This window comes from Protopterus annectens, chromosome 6.part0 (genome assembly GCF_019279795.1).
Source record: "Protopterus annectens isolate FY-2018-M chromosome 6.part0, PAN1.0, whole genome shotgun sequence".
Lineage (NCBI taxonomy): Eukaryota > Metazoa > Chordata > Ceratodontiformes > Protopteridae > Protopterus > Protopterus annectens.
The window spans coordinates 563,702,941-563,718,174 of NC_056737.1; positions in this window are offsets into that span (position 1 = coordinate 563,702,941).

Consider the following 15,234-nt stretch of genomic DNA (forward strand, 5'->3'; position numbering starts at 1 on the left):
GAGAAGGGGCTTTGGCAATCTAGATCCCATGCTGGTGAAGGAACTCCAGAAGATCACCAAAGGAAGTGTCTTCATGAGGGAGATTTGGAGGTCCCTTCTCAAGATTGGTGTCCTCTATGAGGGAGTCCTTGGGTGAGTTCAGGTGCTTCTTCTTACATCACCTCTTACCAGAGACTTTATACACCAGGAGGGGAAGTGGAAGAGACTGAGGAATCTACTGGGAGGGCAGCTTGGAAAGAAACCGGAGCAGGCTCTCCAAGAGCCAGCTGACGAGTGGTTACAGGCACAGATGTGGAAGGGGGGAAGCACCCGTTATGCTAGACCATTCTCTCTCCTGACAGGAGAACATCTTCTCCATGATGTTGAAAGCAGAGGCAGGCTGCCTTAATCCAGCAGACCTAGAGTCCAAAGATCCTAAGTATGCATCATAATCTGGTGCCATTATATCCTGTCCTGACACTTAGACCAATGTCAAACTATAAAAGGTAAAATCTCTGATTAAGGGGGCATAACCCTGACATTGGAATCATTAAACTTGACCTGCAGAGCCTGCCTTACCCTTTTGGACCTGAGGTTCACCTGGGTGTGGTACCGCCAGGTTCAAAGACACCAAGGTCAGTATCAGAGTCAAGATTGGCCAGGCCATCAGTTCTATTACTAAAGAATGGAAGATGATGGGTTTCAAAGAACTCTGATCCATAGTACATGAGATGGGAGCTGAGGTGCTGGGGTGAGATCCCAGAGCCAAAGGGATGAGGCCAAACTGCATCTTGGTGTGTAAGAAGGACCCCCATCAACTGCACCAGATTTGATGTCTTCAGACATCCAATGAATAGGGATAACCGAACTGAGGAGGCCACCAATGGGGCTTTGGAGGATTGCTGACCAGGCAACTGATTTAGCCTACTGGTTCATGCTGAGGAAGCTTGGAACTGAGGAGGCAAAGGGAAGGACTCAGGAGAAAACTCCTGTGGGATTGAGAGAGAAAAGTGAGAAACAGGGAAGAAAGCTCATTCTAAAGGATAGCCCCCTCCCCACCAAGAAGGGGCATGGAACACTAATGGTCAGGGAGGATGCTTTGCCAGAGACTAGTGCTTCAGAGGAATAACTCCAAGGCAGAGGGGGCAAAGGAGATTGACTCCAAGGCAGTGGAGGTGAAGAGGATTGGCTCAGAGACACTGGCACCTGAAGGTGATTGACTCAGAGGAGTCAGAGCTGATGGCATTGTAACTCATTCTAAGCCTTTTGGTTTAAACACTTGGGCTTCGGTTATTCTAGTGCTGGATATCTGAAGACTTTGTATGGTTAATGTTTGGTTAATCTTTGTTTAGATCTCTAGCATAGACTAGATCCAGGCTTGTTGAATCTAGCTTTGTTTATATGCTTGTTGTTTGTTTGCTTGTTATTTCCCTCCTAATAAGAGGACTTTGACGTGCTTGCCTCATTAGACATGCTGTATAATTGCATATCTTACATGCTTAATCAACTTATTTCACCCTTGTTTCACTTGCGTGTGCTCGTTTTCGTTTTACTGCATTTAGCCACTTTACTTTGCTCACACTGTCACTAACTCACCTACCACCCTAAAAAAAAAGCAATAATATTAATTAAAAGCCACTACACTCACACTACACCTCACTTTGTTTTCAAGGATACCATTCTAAAGGGATTACAGGGTCTAGTGTGCTGTTTTGTCAGGTCCAGCCTCACGACCTGTCCAGTTTGAGGCAATGTTATAACTAATGTATGTGCGTTTTCGCCTCCTCCCACCCACAACTCTCCCTCCTTCCATAACACAAATACTTAATGAGATGCAGCTATAGCCAAACTGGCAGGAGGCTTCTTCAACTCACACTGCAAAGAACCAGACAGGAGGGAACTACACACTACACACCACAAAACCACCCTCTCATACTCCTACCACTCCACTGAATCAACACATAACACACAAACACAAATTCGAGGCTCTGAGTAAAATTTAAACAAAACCTAAACAGCAGACAAAGCAGACACAGACACCACTGCTACCTCAAGACACCCCACAAGCAACAAACACATACAAAAAAAGCAAGTGCAAGCAGTCACAGCCCTTAAGGCCAAATACAACACCAACATACTCATGTCATAGGTGACTCCATAGTCAGACACCACACTGCCCCACTCACCAGGCTGAACAAGGAAATCAGAGGGTCATCTCACTTATCGGCGCTAGAATCCCACATAACACAACTACTTGTCACTCCACGGCTCAACAAAACTACACACTACTCAGTCACTGCAGTGTGTGAATTCCTGGGAGATGTACCTCCCTGGCCTACATGAAAAGAGACATAGAGGAGCTCTCTGATTATGTAGCCCAGGCAGGTATGAGGCCATCAATAGATATGAAGGTTTTGGGACTTTCATATCCAGCTGGGGAGAAAATAAAAACAAAAGATAGACTTCTTACAGTCTCCCTTTGGGGTCCCTAGGTTGTTTGTGGCCAACATTTCACACTTCCTGGAGGAGACTGATTAAGAGTCTCCCAGGAGAAGATTAACTTGGCTCTCATCTTGTTGACTGCACAAGTGCACAACTGCCAAAGCTCATACAAATCAAGGTGAGTGGCCCTGAAGCAGTACACATAATTTTCACAAGCATCTTGGGAGGGAAGCTTATGTTTGCAAGTGTCACACTTTCTGAAGCCTTTATTCACACCATGCCATACAAGTCCCAAAAAGCAGGAAACATACCTACACTAATGTTATCTAACTAATTAATTAGCCAGCTAACAACCCTACAATACAAAAACAAACATATTGCTAACTATAAATACACACGACACAGGCTGAAACAATAGTTATCAGAAAATCATGAAATTAATGTAGATTGTGATTTGCAAAGTCATACAGATTCAATGGCAAATATTTTATCAGAATAAAACAGAGGTAAATTGCTTGATTAAAAACAATATATTGCATATGAGAGCTCTGCACCTGAAGAAACAAAATTTACAAATTCATATAATGGAATTTTATTGCTCTTGTTTATAGACTGTCCAACAACAGCACATAATTTTATAAATACAAAGGAAAACTACCACTGGATGAGTGTTGTTTTGACAGATCAGAGTAAATCATATCTGTGATACTGCTGTTGCATGCTTTTGGTATGTTACTACAGTACATCTTGCTTTGTCACAGCTTCTGTTCCTAGTTGTGAGGTTCCAGAACTCAGGGAAGAAAACACAAAAAGAAAAATCTAGTAAAGCTAGAATTTCCACTGTGTGATACCTTAAACCTCTTGAATCAGAGGCAACATGGTATATATATATATATATATATATATATATATATATATATATATATATATATATATATATATATATAAATTACCCTTTAAGGATATCAGGTGCTTCAGCTAAATGGAATTTATGAACATCCATGACTTTCTATTTTACTTTTAATTCTTTTTATGGACATTTGCAGGCCAGTAAAACAAACTCCCTCTAGCTGTAAACATACATGCTTCTGCCTTCTTATAACATCATCAATACAGCATAAAAGAAATGCTTGATTTCGGGAACACAGAGTAGTCATACCCAACTAATATCCATAAACCTAAGGGTGTCTACAAAATATCCCAACTGACAAACTAAAACAATGAGTAAAAAGGTCATACAGGAAAACTAGTTCGATAAAAACACAAAAAGAAAAATCTAGCAAAGCTAGAATTTCCACTGTGAGATACCTTAAGCCTCTTGAAACAGAGGCAACATGGGGTAAATGTAAATTACCCTTTAAGGATATCAGGTGTTTCCGTTAAATGGCATTTCTGAATGTCCATGACTTTTTTCTTTAAGTTTTACTTTTAAGTCTTTTTATGGACAATTTCAGGCCAGTAAAGCCAAATCCCTCTAGCTGTGGACATGCATGTTTCTGCCTTCTTATGACATCATCAGCACAGTATAGGAGGAATGTTTGACTTTTGGAAACACAGGGTAGTCATACTCAACTGATATCCATACACCTATGGGTGTGGGTTTTTTTTTTTGTTTTTGTTTAACAGTTTTCCATCTTCTTCCAGTTTTTGCAACCTTGTGGTAATAAATGCAGATGGCAGGGTGTGGATAAGTATTGTTTTGTTGTGTTTTGTATATTTTATTTGCACTTAGTTACATGATAATGTGATATAATTTAGATTTTGTTTTAACTGCAGCTTTTGATGTCTCACTTAAGGAAGATGTGTATAATCAGGCATTTTATGCAGTCAACAGCTTACAGCAATGCACAATCCATGGTCCTACTCAAAATACTGCATTTGAACTCTTTTGGCCTTTTTGTTTTTGATGGTTATTGATGTAGCTTAGTGTATAAAAAGTAATCCTGTGTTTGGTCGGGTCTACTTCAGAATACTGAAAAATGAAAAGGCTGAATCCCAAAAGGCTAAAAATTCAAAATACTGAAAACATTTTTAATGAAGGGGCAAGCCCCCCCCCCTGCACCCCCTCATGTGAGGGGGTTGTGCCCTCCACACCTCCTGCTAACTATGTATACCAATTCTAAGATCGAACAAAAGTGGAGAAAGGGTAAATTCCTTCATTCAGTATTTTGAATTTTTAGTCTTTTGGGTTCACTCTTTTGGTTTTTCAGTCTTCTGAAGTAGACTCGTTTAGTCACATCTTTTGTGAAGTGAATACTGATAAGAGTTTTAGAATTCAGGTGTCAATCTTACAACCTACTTGCCTTTACACAGAGGTTTGAGTGCAACAGTCGCTGTTGATATTTTTATTTTTACTTCTGTTTGTGTATACGTACACACACACACACACACACACACACACACACACACACACACACACACACATATATGTATGGGTTTACCTGATAATGCTGAAACTGCAAAATGCAGACAACGAGAACACCGACACCAGAAGATCGACAATGGAGATGATCGACAGTTGAAAATCCCAACGCTGAGAACACCGACATGTTAAGGTAAGTGTGGGGTTAGGGTTAGGGGCGGATTAAGTGAGTTAGGGTTAGGGCGTGGGCCAGGTGAGTGTGCGATAGTGACAGACTGTAGGGTTAGGGGTGGGTTAAGTGAGTTAGGGTTAGGGCGCGGGTTAGGTGAGTGTGCGATAGTGGTGGACCTTAGGGTTAAGGTTTGGGTTAAGGTTAGTGCATAGATAGTTGTGTATGTAAGGTTTAGTGTAGGTTTGAAAGGTTTTTGGTGTGCTTGTGTTGTGTGTGTGCTTTTTGGACAGGGGATTTGTTTTGTTTGTTTATTGTCGGGATTGTGATTTGTCGGGCATGTAAAGTTTCGTGCTTTTGAACTTTCAGTTTTGTGGTGTCGGTGATTTCATTGTCGGTGTTTTTGCATGTCGGTACCCATTATATATATATATATATATATATATATATATATATATATATATATATATATATATATATATATATATATATATATATATATATATACAGTATATCTATATCAATATATATATATATATATATATATATATATATACACACACACACACACACACACACACACACACATGTTATATATTTAAACTCAAATAGTGCAGTACTGGTGTCCTTAATTATTTGCATATCAGAAGGTATAAGTTCATACACAGTGAAGACTCTGTTTTGGCAGTCTTTATTGGAAGTTTTGTTGAATGATATATCTGTGTGACTTTTAAACCTTTAAACCTTTGGTTTAAATTCTTTATATATATATATATATATATATATATATATATATATATATATATATATATGTAGATAGATATTGTTAGATATAGATATAGATACAAATACTCCCTATATGTTTTCATTCATTCATTCATTCATTCTGCAGTTATCTGCTTAATTCAATGCAAGGTCACAATGCAACCAAAGCATATCATCTCTATACTCACTAAATGTGTCTATCTATGAGTATTAATTTTGAAAATAAAACATCATTTAACTATTGACTTTTCAATGTAAAGGAAAAGTTATTCTAAATTGTTGGAAAAGGTTATGTAATATACCTGTCAGTTTTTTTCTTGTTATTGAGATGCATTTTTTGAATTAGGTTCTCTGATTTAGTGCATTTAAGTCATAGACTTTCACATGGAACTATATAAATCATAGTGGATTATGAGTGAGTCTCTGATCATAATCACTTCATTATGTGTATGAGTCATTGCTGCCAAGAAATTCACCTCTCTGTGTAATACTTGTTAGACATCTCAGAGGATCCCCATGTTCTGGAACAGCTTACCCATCCATGTAATGCAGAGTCCATCCCTAACATTATTTAAGCATAACCTTTACCAATGGATGGGGAAATCAGAAATTAACCCCAGGTCTGGTCATATCTGATAGAGGCAGCCAGTAATGGCTAAACTAACATACCTCCTACATAACCTCTAGAATTTTCTTAACTTACATACTTCCTCCTTAGAAACAATCATGATACAAAGGCACACAATTGGGTTGGGTTGCACAGCTAGTCTTATGAAGGCCCTGTTTGTCATTGTCCTTGTAGATGCCTATGAACCTATGAATATATGGCCCTCTAATTGTAGAACACATGAAGGCATGAAACCAAGGTACCTGTGGGAGCAGTGAAATACAAGCCTAAATTCCACCTGCTCTTTGGCAGGCATATCAGTAGGTGTGAATACCATATGGATGGCTATATACCTTGTTGTTTGTGGTGTTGCAGTTGCAGAAGTGTCCAGCATTAAATGCAGAGCTCTTAACAATATGGCAGTGTAAAAGCTAATACTTACCCAGTGTGTCCTACTGTAGTCATCACCAGCCCTGGTGTTAAAGCCATGCAACTACTGAACATGAATATCAACTTCCTATCCTCATTCAGTCAGACACAGTGATGTCCCACTCACCAGGCTAAACAAGGAGAAGGTTACTGTCAGCTGCCTGTCAGGTGCCAGGATCTGCCACGTAACCCATGCACTCAGGTCACTCCACAAGTGCAAATATGACTCTGTCATTGTCCATGTTGGTGTGAATGACCTGAGAAGTACCTCCCTGGACTACATGAAAAGAGACATGGAAGAGCTCTCCGATCTTGTAGCCCAGGCAGGTATGACCCTAGCCTTGAGTAGCATTCTGCCATCACCCTGGATTATACCACAGTACAAGGACAAAATGATTGACTTCAACAATTGGCTAAGCTTCTAGTGTCATTCTAAGGGGATCCAGTATATGTCTGCTTGGGATAACATGGTCGACAGACCACGATGCTTTGCCACAGGTGGCCTGCACCTGTCACCCCTGGGATTCTGGGTACTGGCTAAGGCTTTTGCTGTGCCTATAGTTCCTTTTTTAGGCAAGGTTAAAATAACAAATTCACCACTGTAACAGGAACAGGCAAGCAAAAACTGAAGGTAATGCTATTCAATGCTAGAAGTCTAAATCTCAAAATTCACTCACTCGAGGCACTCCTTAAAATGGAGAACATCAATATCTGTGCAGTGACTGAGACCTGGTTCAAGGCTCCAGAGAGCACCCCTGCACTACCAAGCTATAACTCATACCACACTTTTCGACCATGTAACCTGGACCGAAACACCAAAGGTGGAGGAGTGTCCAAATTCATTAAGGATATCCACACCTCCAGGCTAGTTGCTCAGCATAATGCATCAGAGGTTATCCAAGTGCAACTAACTCTGGGCAAAACTGCAATCCAAATTGTAGCTTGCTACAGATCCCCCACCATGCCCCAGGATTCCTACTCCTCTTTTCGTGATGTACTGGAAAATATTATGGTTCAACCAAACAACCTAATAATGTGTGACTTGAACTACCCCACCATTAACTGGGAAAACTACTTGTGTGCCAACTCCTTAGCTCAACGCTTTCTGAAATTCATAAAATCCAATGCCCTGGATCAACTTATCCACACCTCCACCAGGGGCAACAATGTCCTAGACCTAGTCATTACCAACATGAGTGACCGGTGTTCCACACCTGAAGTCAACTCCTCATTGGTCCGATCCGACCATAAGCTAATCACCCTTGATATCCACATCCCACCGCCCACCCCCCATTAAGGAAACCATGGTAAAAAAATTCTCCAAAGCCAACTTCATGCTTCTAAAGACAGAAGTGGTGAACTTCATGACACCCATGCAGATGGACAATACAGTTACAACTGCTGAATCCTACACAAATGCACTTTATAAGCACTTATACAAGTGCATGGATCGTGCTATCCCTAACAGAACCAAGACGCTATCCTCCAAAAAAAGGAAGCCAATCTGGAGGTCCCCTGCCATAAACAAACTTTTCAACAGAAGGAAGAAACTGCTGCAAAAGAGAGTAATATCCCATGAGTGGAGGAGCTCCCTGGTCAGCCTCACCAAGAAGCTGAGATCCCTTATAAGATCCTCCAAAGCTAGCTACAAAAACAACATCCCCACTAATTCTAAGGACAACCACAAAGCATGCTATAGCTATGTCAATAATCTCGATGGCAACACCCAGATCTGCTCTGAGTTACAGCACAAAGGCATGAAAATTACAGAACCAACTGATATTGCCAACATCCTGGGTTCTGTGCTAACTTTACCCACCCCACCCCCTAAAGGGCCTATATCTATACAAAAATAATGCAGAGTCCCTGTAATTACAACTACGCAGGTAAAAGCTGCACTCTCTAAAGCCAAAAATACAGCATCCATGGGACCGGACAACATCCCAGGTTGCGTTTTACATGAACTTCAGAACGAACTGGCTCTCCACTTAAGCACCATGTTCAATAATAGCCTCACATCAGGCTTTGTGCCCACTGAATGGTGCACAGCAACAGTTATCCCACTCCGCAAAGGGGGAGCAACCACTGATCCTGGGAACTATCGACCTATTAGCCTGACAAGCCTGGTCTGCAAGGCCATAGAACGTATCATCATGGAACTCATAAACAAGGACATTGGTAACCTCCAAACTCTGGATCCCAGTTCGGGTTTTTGAAAGGCAGATCATGCCTGCTGAACCTGATTGACTTCTTTGAGGCAGTCACCAAAGCCGTAGATGAGGGTAAGGTGGTTGGCACAGCCTAAGTTGACCTTGCCAAGGCTTTCGACACCATCCCCCATTCTGGAATTATAGCTAAACTCACTAAACTAGGTATAAATCCCTATGTCACAAGATGGGTTGCCAACTGGCTCACTGACAGAACCCACACTATAAAAGTTGCTGACTCCAAATCTGACCTCAAAGCAGTGACAAGTGGAGTACCACAGGGTTCCATCCTGGGACCTCTCCTGTTTGGTATCTACTTCTCTGAAGTACAGGCTAACACAGAAGGCCTCTGGCTAATGAAGTTCACAGATGACTGCAAACTAGGAGCCATAGTCAAGTCACCAAATGATGTGGACATCCTATAGAAGGGTCTCGCTGAGACAGATATCTGGTGTCAGAGCCATGGCCTCAAGCTCAGTGCCAAAAAGTGCATTGTCATCCCCTTTGGTAAAAACTCTGTACCCATGAACTACCACATAGGCAGCAATCTACTTAACACCGAATGTGTAATAAGAGACCTTGGGACCCAGGTGGACAGTAGTCTCTCCTTTGATAGTCACATCGCCACAGTAGTCAGGAAGTCCTTCTACGTGGCACACCTCATCATAAAAGGGTTCTCATCCAGGAAAAAAGAGGTCATTGTTCCCCTCTACTTGACACTCATTAGACCCATTATAGAGTACAATGCCCCTTTTGGAATGTACCTCACAAGACATCTGCAGCAGCTGGAAAAGCCACAGAAGTACCTTACAAAGAGGATTACTGGCCTCAAACAAATGCCCTACACTGACTGCCTCAAAACCTCCAGCTTTACTCCGTAGCATATCACCTACTCTGAGGTGATCTCTGCCTAACATATAAAGCTATGTCAAACCCAGAGCTGTTGGACATGCTACACCTAAAGAAATCCCAATCCCTCCGAGCTACACTCTCTAGGGATCTAAACTTTGTCACCACAACAAACAGGACATGCTGGAGGGATAGATTTCTGTCTCAGAGACTTCCCATACTCTGGAATAGGCTACCCATCTATGTCATGCAAAGTTCTTCATTAGCACTCTCCAAGAAAAATCTTGATGAGTGGATGGGAAATAGGAAATACACCCCGGGTATCACTTTTGTATCTCTGCTCGACAGTGGCACAGAAAAATAACTTTCTTGGGTGGCATAAGCCAGGGAACCTTGTTGGCTAGGCTTACGTAGGCCCTTGGGCCAATTGCCTAGTACCTACCTATGAACCAATGAACCTATTCAGAGTTACTATAAACTGCTGTGCCTCTATGAGGGACCTTTGTTTTGATGTTCTTCTTGTTGTGGACTTGTGCAAGAACATTTCCTATGTTTTCTACTGGCATGCATTATCATATCGGTTATTCTTTTGCTACCTGATGCAGACTTCAGTTATGGCTGCCCACAGCATTAATATGTTGTACCACATCCTAGCACAACTGTTCCTGAAAATCCCTGACCTTTTTGGCTACTGTGAACATGCCATGTGTGCAGTGGTGATGATAGTGGTTGGGAGGTGTTGATCTAATACTGCAGTATCCTGGTGAAGAACTTTTCCATTTATTGTCTCTCTTGTATGCTCATGACAATGTCAATGTGATGCCATATGTGGATTTCCCATATGACTGTATGATGGTCACCACTTCCCAGTCCCTTGCTGTGCTGTGATTCTTCTCTCTTTCCTATACAAAACTGCAAACTGCAGGTAGAGACATGTTATCATGACATTCCTTCTTGCATCAGTGTATTGAAACCCTATAATACTCTGATGACCCTGTGCCTTCCACACAGCACGTGTAATCATGCCTCATTCACTGTATGTAGAGGGGCCATTTTATCTTGTGACACATTCTCTGCACCACATGCTCATTAGATCTGGTATTCCCACAACCACAGCTGGACATGACAGTACTTTGGCATTGTAATGTGTATGCCCCCCAACACACAGAACTTTTTGTATGCCCCTGTTGCTTCCATCCTCCGTGAGTGTTCATTACAGTGTCAGGGTACTTTATCAGTTGACTTGTTTTTTTCAGTATGTTTATTTGTGCCCAGTACCTTAATGCAGTAAGCCCTGATTCCATATTGCTTGTATTGCTGCAGCATGGCATTGTCATGTTACATCATGCTAATTCAGACCTTATAGCATGGCAGTAATTGTAATAATGGAAATGATTCTGGCTGTCTCTGAATGTGCCATTTTATTAACACTAAGCAATATCAGTCTGCTTGTTGTTGCCCATACTAGGGCTATGCACGAGTGCAGAATGTATTTGTACATAGCATCCCTTAAGCTGATACTATTGTGTATCTGTGTTACAAGGCACATAATGAATATATCTGCATTGAGCTACCATTTTACGCGTTTGAGTGGACCTGACAGAGTGATCATGACTGTTTCAGGTACTAGGAAGAGCAGGGCTGCTGTGTACTAAGGAAAAACAAAAATTTCTTGCTGTACCTCCACGGTGAATTTTAATAGATCCTGCTAGGCCAGTATGATGAATTTTTGAACAAGGCTGGTGAATGGCCCAAGCTTGCAAAGATGGTGACTGATGCCAGTGATATCACCCATTCTGGTGAGCAGTGCAGACATCATTATAATGACCTGAGTTAGCATTACCCTGACCTGCTTAGCTGCTGAGAAGTAGAGGTTAGGCACAAAGTGCCAGATTCATTCAAAAACATTCTTCCCTCATCTTTTCACAGGTATACCATGCTATTAAGTTTTTCTTTCTCTGTCTTACAGTGGCTAATGAGTAAAGAGCTAATAAGGAGAGGTATTGCAGAGGGTAGCAACACCTTTCTCAGTAATGGATTGTGCATGCAATGCACACTACTGCACTTTGCAGCTTTAATAGTAGATGTAACACAAGTAACAATGTGTTCAAGTTTTATTTTCTCTTCCTTCTGTAGGTCCAGCTGTGGAGGTTGCAGATGAGATGCAGAAGTCCCCCAAGCCTATAACCAGTGGTCACCACTACTGCTTCTTAGCAATGGAGTAGAGGTCACCCTGTTGAAAGTGACCTACAGTGGTCAGTGATGGGTACTGCCATCGCTACTCAGGATAATGATAGCTTCACTTCTGACAGTGGCCAGTAGGGTCCCCTGTGATCTGCCAACAGCAGTTGTTTTGTTTCATGCCATATAACTGAGCTATATGGCAAAAAAAAGCTAAGAACAACCTTGTGTATTCCCAACAAACACTAGTGTAGTCTTCATCAGCTCAATTGTATTGTTTCACTGGATGCCTGCATCACATCTGTGAAATGACTTCTGTCATGTTGTTTGAGTCATATGACCAGCAGCCTTCAACCATTGAGCTTCAAGATGAACAACATCCACTTGAAATCCTTGCCTGTTGTTGCCTCCATCATGTACCCTAAACTATCTGTGTGTCCTCCTAACTTATGTGTCACTTCCATGCCTTATTTGTTGTTCAGTCCTCTCCATCACCAAGTATTTTATCTCTCTCTCTCTCCCTCTATGCCCATCCACTGTTTTCCCCACTTTTTGTGTCAGTAATTCTATTGTATGTCAGTCTGTATTTTATTTCTATGTTTCTGCATCCTTCCTTTCTCCCTTTATCCCACCTACAACTATTCTTCACTGTCTTTCATTGTTAGTCTACCTCTTCTAATATGAATAATAGTATAATTTCTCACAAAAAAACTATGCCCTTCACCCCATACCAGTCATTCTTTATTGTTACCTTGTTTTTTTCCCTCTACTTGCTTTTTCCTTTTCTTACTTTCCTGTGTCCCCTTTCCTCTACATTCAAATGATGGACTGGGTTGGCACATTGTTGTGCTGGGTCTCCTTTGCCTCCCTCCTGTGAGCATGTAGCAAAAACAAGATGCTTCATTGCACATATGAGCACATATAGCCTTATCCAATGACCACTAGACTTTCCTGTGACATCAGACCCACTGATCATGTGCACATTGCTGACACAGCACCTCCACTGAGACTGCCTAATGTCATTTGTCAGTGTAATGCAGCTCTATTAATCTTATGTACATTCCTTTACTCAGACTATTGAACTATGCAAGCTCTCATACATATCTACACAGTTGCAGGCAGAGTCAAAGTTATTGTTAGTGTTCTTTTTTTGGCTCCCCACTACAACTGTCACTTCATTATACCAGCCCAGCACCCTGATACCTGTTTGCACTGGGTCTACCAGCTGCTTATCACCTCCCCCAGACTTAATCTGGTATAGCTAGGCCAGGTGTGGAGCTAAGCATGCAGAGGCTTGACATACCTGTGCATCTGTCCAGCAGGGTTCACTTATGACTTACCCATTTCCCCCCTCCCTTTCTGGACCTACTGGCATGCAATGGAGACATGCAGCATATCGTCCTGCTCCACAGCAACTGAACCATGTCTCCACCCTATACCCCTCTTTAGACACATCTACTAGTGTGTCTTCCCCAGCTTCCACCAAGGAGAGATACAATTGGCACCCAAAGGTCAACGCATCCACCTCAGGATGGTAACACCCATCCCTCCCTGCTGCTTTGTCAGTTGCCCAAGCTGCAAATCGAACCCAGATCACTTGGATCATCGTCTGGGTTTTATCCCTTTATGCCAGTAGAGTGGCTAAAAGTTACTGTTAGTGTTAGTTATTTAGTTGAATGCAGAGATATCGCTCAACATCCCAGCATAGAAATCCTTACACTAAACTTTGAAAATCATAGCAGAGTCAATATGAGGAGCACTTTATTTTTCACAGCAGAAGATCTTTTTATTCTAGAGCTTATATACTGACAGCAAATTTTGATATAGGCTTAGTCATGTATTTAGTAAAGTATGTACCCATAAACAGGTCTGACTTTATGAGGAACATCATAAAGTTAAACAGAGGGCCAACATCATAGCACTATCCCTGGGATTCATGAAGCTCGGCGCAAGGCCGGTGTTAAGCTTGCACTGACTGTGCGGCGTGTAGATGGCATAGTATCACCATATGCATATTAATGAAGGCACGCTGCCACCACAGCCACGTGCATAGGAAATGAGCATGAGTGCATGGGGCATGTCGAAGTGCGCACGGAGGCGTGGAAATGTCTGCTGTTGACGTGCAACCTAAAATGCTGAATATTACAGTCGGCCTGCAATAGTAATCACACATCAGTGTCTGTGGATACTGAAACGTATGCAAAGCATGCAAGACAATTCTTGCGAACACAAAACTAAGAAGCAAACACAAATGCACGTTAGCGAATATCGAGTCTCCATCCCTCGAACAAATGACGTTTAAAACTGTGTGCCCGTATTCTAATGCAGTGTTGATAGTTATACCAAGTGGAAGTGAAACGCATCATGTTAGCTCGCTGCCAATAGCTAAGTCTAGCCCAATGGTCAGGGTTACCACCTGTCCCACATTGTGAGGGATAGTACACAACTGGGCAGTTGTGTCCATAGCAAAACCATTATAAATGTAAAATATCCTGCGACTGTATGACATAATTATGTCCCACATCGCATGTAATAGTCACATACAATAGTTATTTCCGTATGTAACATACATGTTACAAGAAATAGAATAAGCAAGTAAATGAAACAGAAGGAGCATATAAACTGCTACAACAATAAGCTAACATGTAGGCATAAAACAAAAGTATTATCCGTTGTACTGATCGTGGGTATGTGTTGCCCTATAGAATCTGATTTGTGTCCGGAATATATCCCATCCTAGCCATATGAAAAGGTGGCAACCCTACCAATGGTCAGAGCATGTGGCCAAAATCCGCCCATATGCAGTCCAAGCCATTCTTGTCAGGATGTGTCAAAGTTGAACGGGTATTACCCGGGTGTACCTACCATGCCATGAAAGATAAGTATTTGCGTGTACCTATGTGTATGATGTACAGCATGTGGAAGGTGAAAAATGCTAGGGTAGTCCTCACAACCATACAGGTACCAGAGATATGTAGTGTATGCAATGTGTTCCCTTGACCGTGCCATGGGCCATCAACCAAAGAAGGGATGGATGGAGTGTTTGGAATATGTGTGTGGGGGGGATGGGTAATGTTATAATCCACAAAGGCGAGACTGTGTTGGATGCACAATAGGTGAACTGGAGGTGTATGAGGGAGCAGCGGGTGAATCAGAAAGAAACACAAAGAACAAACATACACATCTGCAATACAACCTGACAGGCCATACTGTAGAATACAATCACACAAACATATGAATATTA